Here is a 6,619-nt window from a genome sequence, read left to right as displayed (position 1 = left end):
CTAAAAAATTTTTTTAATGTGTATTTATTTTTGACAGAGGAGAGAGACAGACAGACAGACAGAACATGAGTGGGGCAGAGGCAGAGAGAGAGGGAGACAGAGAATCTGAAGCAGACTCCAGGCTCCAAGCTGTCAGCACAGAGCCCCACACGGGGCTCAAATTCCAGACCGCGAGATCATGACCTGAGCCAAAGTTGGACACTCAACCGACTGAGCCACCCAGGCGCCCCTCTCTGCACTTCTTAAGAAGCATAACATCATTTTTAAAAACTACTAAGGAAGGTATTTGTATTCTTCTAAATTATTTTTTTCAGGATTTGGAAATTATATATCATATTGTTACAATAAGAAATTTTACTAAATTTAAGAAGGTCATAGTACGTAGGTCAATTCTTCTGGCATTTAAACTAATTATTTGGTTTTTAAAATCTCTGTTATTTCGCCACATGGGTTTCTCTCTTCTGACATAATACTCATCAAAATCATACCAATCAGCTAAAGACAGATTTATATTCTCTTGATGATAAATTTCCCTTGACTGTATTAGCCAGAAATACATTTTCCTTCTTAGTTTCAGTAATGTGATTGGAGTCTCCAATTTTGTGAGACATTTTATTTTGAAATGTTTATTACAGACTGCTTTGGTAGTACAGATGTTTCCATGTGTATCTTAGCCCTATATTACCATATATGAGCATGTTCTAGTTTCCACAGTGTCTCTTAGCATTGGGCATTGTGGACAGCTACAATATCAGCAACACTATTCAAGACTAAACATTAAAAGTCTGCAAGTAAAAGTTTAGATTTTTTCATTTATTAGGAGAAAGGCAATGAAATAGGGAAATAAACAAAGGACAGGAATTAGAATTTCGTAGAAGGATAAAAATCCAAATGACCATTAATCATATATAAAAGGATACCAAACCCACTGAGAGCTTTGAGGAATAAGACTGAAAGTAACAATGAGAGATTACTTCCCACTCATCATGCAGGCAAAACTGAAACAGATCAACAGAACCACCTCTGGCAGTGATGGACAAAATGGTACTTTCTGACTGATCTTGCTGTGGGAAAGGTGAGCTTGAATGCCTTCTTGACAACATATCAAGAATAAAAAAAAATACACATACCTTTTGACCCAGCAATTCCACTTCTGGAAATGTATCCTACAGAAAAAAAGAACAAAAATACTTAAAGATTGATTATTACGGTATCTCTGTAGTGGAAAAAACTGGAAATAAAGTAATGCTCATTAATAGGGAAATGACTAAATAATTTTAATATATCACTTGAAATTATCCCGCCATAGTTCTATGACATTGGCTTGGAAAATAATGTCAAAATTACATGAAGGAAATCTCCCTAGGGCCAGACCTGAGGCTATAAAGATTACCCCTAGCCATTCCGCATTACTGAGCTCTCTCACCTTCCCCTAACCTCTTCTAGCATTTGTCGGTATCATCCAGGGTTTGGTGACTAGTAGCTGTTTTAATGTATATGTCTTGTGTCCTTCAGCTCTGATGTTTTATGTTTTCACTTTACAATGTTCAGGCTTACTCTGTGCATAGTAGGCAGACAGGACATCTTTTCTGATAGATCAGTTGTTTTCCTGAGTGAAGGCTGTTAATAAATGATGGGCTCCTAGGCCTTAGTGTTTGTTAGTAAAACCATTTCCTATTCATGTCCATTGTGCACTCAGGGATATAGCTATTCTATTCAATTATTCAATCATTTTGCTAAAAACTTGGAGAGTCTATTTGTTACAGATCATAATAAAAATGTAAAGCCATTGCCATTAATAAATAACATAACATACGTGTCTGTTTTCCAGCAGCAAGCAGTCTTTAACTGAGTATTCATGTTGTTCAAGATTAAGTAAATCACCACAGACAAGGAAAATTACTCCATAGCTTATGTGATCAGATCAAAACAACAGTCATTTTCTCCACCAGTGATTCCTATTAAATGAATTGTATGCTAACAGTTTCCAATAATGAGTTGGGTTTAATAAATTATGTACTCTTCATAACTTTTTAATGTACATTCTTCCAAGACTGGCCTGTCCCCAGAAGGGAATTTATCAAACGGCTTCTGCACATCAGAAATAAAAGCAAAATGAATGAAATTGGAGTGGCTGAAGCATAACTAGTGGTAATGGGATTGGTTTTGCTTCACTTTCTCTGTCACCCACCAGACATGAAAAATCTCCCATGGGTGGTTCAGTGTTATCTTTTCTTCCTGTTTTCCCCATATGTATCAGATGCTGGTTACAGACAACAACAGGATAGTGTTGGTGATTGATCTGTGTCCTGCTCTGTTGCACCAAAAACTATTTCTAAAATATAGTATGTAAAATGAGGCTGCTGAGAGCATCCAAACACACACACACACACACACACACACACACACACATCTCTAAAGATATACAGAAGAGACCAGAGCTTAGTCAACAATTCTTTTTAATCTTTAATCTTCATAGGATAGCAAAGAAACATTAAAGCAGACACAAATCAAAAGTGATATTAAAGATACTTTTTAGATTTTGACAAACCACCCAGAGAAAGTAAATTCCAATAGCTGGGACTCACTTAACAAATAAACATACCATTCACTTTTGCATTCTAAACCAAATGTTGAAAGCCACCTGTTTTTATTACTCATTTTATCAAATGCCCAGTCTGATTGAACAGACTTCTTTCTATTAAAAAATAAACTTGATCTTTGGGAAGATGCCATATATTAATCCCACCTATTTTGTATCATTCCCCAGCATGTAAAGAGAATATCCCTAGTTTTATTGGAGTAGGAAGAAGGATTTTTTATGTACTATACATGAGTGGCAAATATATCTTTCAAAGCATCATACTCTTTTTTTAAGTAAGCTCTACTGCCCAACGTCGGGATTGAACTCATGACGACAAGATCAAGAGTCGCATGCTCCATTGACTGAGCCAGACAGGAGGGCCTTCAAAGCAAGATACTCTTAGGGTAGAATCTTTTTTGGTGGAATAGGGGGTATAGCAGGTTATTTTTTTGCTTACTACCCCACATGATTAAGCCAACACTGACTTAAAAAAATGTTACCATATCAGAACTGTTAAAGCAAAATTAGAGACAACACTACGTGTATGCCAGACCCATTTCTTCTTCCTCGTGAGCACATGGCTTGACTGCATTTCCCAGCTGAATTGGTGGGATTACATGACAGAGGTCCAAGTATTGGAATGTGTCTTTGTTTCCCATTACCTCTTTCTTTCCGTAATATGTTCCTGCATGTAAAAGAGGTAGAACCACATGGGGCTATGGTAGGCTGCACGGAGCACCGGCTTCTGCTGACTGAAATTTGACTATAAGGTGAGCAAGAAATGGATTTCTATTTTGTCTTAAGCCACTGAGATCTTGGATGTTTGTTATTGCAGCTAGCTTTTCTGAGTAATATATTGTGTAGCATATATTATGTTTCAGATGTAACCCAAAGCCCAACTTAAAATGACCTAAGCAATAAGGATATTTACAATATCACAAAACAGGAAGTCTAGAGTTGATTACATTTCAGTGTGATAAATTCAGTGACTCAGTCAAATAATGAAGAAGAATCCAGATTTTTCCATTTTTCACTCTGCAGCTTCTTAGCCTGGCTCACCTTTTACGCCCAAAACAGCTCCTGCAGTTGCAGATATCACAAAGAAATGATAATGGCCAGAAGGGGTAAAAGGATATTTCTCCTGTAGTCTCTTTTTTAAGAACAAAGAAACCTTGCCCACAAGCCACCCAACAGACTTTCTCTTATGTCTCATTTCCCAGAATTGGGTCGCACGTTTTTCTCTAAACCAATCACTTGAAAGGGGAATGGTGTAGACTAATCAAGACACAGCCCTTGGGAACTTAAGTCTTTTCTGAAAGACACGGTCAGTAATACCTGAATGAAATCAGGATTCTTTTAGCAAAGAAGAAAAGGATGGATTTTAGGCATCCAACAGTATATATTCAGATTCAGATCTTTTAAGGTTTATTTGAGTCAAATATTACAGATATTCTCAATCTATTTTGGTTAGATAGGTAATATAACAATGTATTAGTTTAAGAGAAGAGCTTGAATAATAAAAAAACAGAACTGACCATCTATGCAGTTCATATATTCAAAGTGAGGTGCTATTCAGTTTCTATAGTACCAAAGGTACACATTTAATCGTATCAGAGGGTGCTATTGTTAGCAACTTTGACGTTGTGTAAAGATATGATAGCTAGGCTTTTTTTTTTTTTTTTTTTTTTTGAGAGAGGGAAGGTGAGCAAGGGGCAGAGAAAGAGAGAATCCCCAGAAGAGCAGAGAGAGGGAGAGAGAGAGAAAGGGAGAGAGAGAAGTGGGGCTCACTCAAAGCGGGGTTCATGTTTACTCTAAGTGGGACTCGAATTCACCCCAAGCAGGGTTCATGCTTACCCGATGTGGGACTCAAACTCATGAACTCTGATATATGACTTGAGCCGAAGTCAGATGCTTAACAACTGAGCCACCCAGGCACCCCAATAGCTAAGCATTTTTAAAAATTGTAGATAGATGTGGGAAACATGAAAACTCTATTTGTTCAAATCATCTTATTTAGAAAGCAGAGGGATGAATACATTTACTCAGTTTCGGTTATGATGGCACAAACAACATAGTGTATATTAATCATAGGAAGTAAATGAACCTGGAGATCAAGAAGGCAATTTAGAGGTGTTGAGTCCAGTTCTACACATCACATGCCAGGGAATTGTATTCTGTAGTGATGAAGCGACTTGTACCAGGTCATATAAAAAGTCAGTCCTTAGCAATACAGGTACCACAATAGAAATTTACCTACATTCAGTCTAGGGTTTTTCTAAGGCAGGATCGTACTCTTAATGCACAAGCATCAGTTAGGAAAGTGGCACTTAAAATAAAAAAGGAATGCATTACATATGTGCAAAGCAGCATACTACACAATTCTTAAAATAATAATGATAGTTAAATGTACTGAGATTTCCCTGAGCTCTGCACTAAATTTTCTACATTGCATTAGTTTATATATTTGCCACAACAACCCTATGATGTAGATATTATTAATGCCCCATTTTTTTTAAATATAAGACTATCTTTCAGAGAAGATAAGTGTATTTTATAATCTAAGATTCATCTCTCATTTTTTGTCATTGTGGACTTTTGAGTTAACAGCTACTGGGGTAATTGGAAACAAGAGAAAGTCTAATCAGGCAGAAGTCCCCTGACTATTTTTATTTTCGTGTAGAAAAGGAGCCAGAGAGACAGGCAGCCCAGCACCTCAATCCAATCTTTTAGTTTTTTAATATATTTTAAAATATATATTATTTATTTTTTAAGTAAGCTCTATGCCCAACATGAGGGTTAAACTCACAACCCTGAGATTAAGAGTCATACACTGTACCAACTGAGCTAGTAAGGCATCCCCCCAAGCCAGTCTTAATAACAGATATTTTTTGATAGTCTCACAAGAAGCACCTTTTACCAATAAAAAATTACAGTCTTTAAATATTACTCCTTTCAACCCTGAACTCACCCATACAAGCCAGTTGGAGGAAACACTTCTAGAGGATTCAGGATTAATTAGTGTGGGCTTGCAATCTTTGATATTTGTTTGGGAAGGTCCTCTTTCATTGTTTCTTTATATACTCTTGGATTTTTTAAAAAATCAGCATCCATAAAGAATCTAGGATTGAGTTTTATCTCCCATGTTTAGTTTCAATACTGATCAGCAGGACAACACCCAGTATGTGTCCAACAAAGGCCAAGATTATATGCAATTCAAAGCAAAACAATAGGGAAGGAGGGCACCCATTTCGTGGCTCATTCTGAGAAACAAGACCAATGTCTAGCTGTTCTGAAGCTCCACTTAACACATCAATCACTTGATTTAATCATGTCAAGTTTCACTAGGTTTGTTTAATGATGAGCACTGCTTTCCTCACCTTTCTTATCTTTTGTGACTGATAGAAAAGAACACATCAAACTTTTTGTCCTCCTGGTTCTATCTCTCGCCTACCTGTGAAAAGGGTTAGATTGATAGCTTAATGGAATTTTAGAGCTGTTTAATTTTCCCAGGTGGTCCAGAATGTATGCCTCAGTGGAAATGTAAACAATCTTGAATTTCTCCCATGCTGGTACAATATGTTCTAAGGAATGTTTTAATTTCCATTTATAAGGGAAAATCTTTTTTTAATGAAATGGTCTTGAACAAGACTCATTCCAAAAATGTTCAGTTTTGTGCTAGGAGTAGCAATCATTATTTTTCTACAAGAATGACTCTATTCTAGAATCTTTAGGGATATCATTTGGAAAGATGAGTCATAGTATCCCAGCCTGCCCTCACAAGAGGCTGCATAATTGGTAGAATTACAACTTTGGTTATTAAATCTCAACAAATAAAATCCAGTTTTTATTTGTCCACCAAATATAGGTATATGTAAGTATGTTTGCAAAAGTGTGTATGTGTGAACAATAGCTACTCAATGGCCTCTTTGGTTTAATCATTTGTATGTGCATGGCTACACAAAAGGATCATACAGATGTAAAAGGAGAAAAAAATTAGGAAAATTTAGAATCACTATTATATATATTAATACTTAA

Source organism: Prionailurus bengalensis, chromosome A1, assembly GCF_016509475.1.
Source record: "Prionailurus bengalensis isolate Pbe53 chromosome A1, Fcat_Pben_1.1_paternal_pri, whole genome shotgun sequence".
Lineage (NCBI taxonomy): Eukaryota > Metazoa > Chordata > Mammalia > Carnivora > Felidae > Prionailurus > Prionailurus bengalensis.
Note: the sequence above shows the minus strand (reverse complement) of the source record.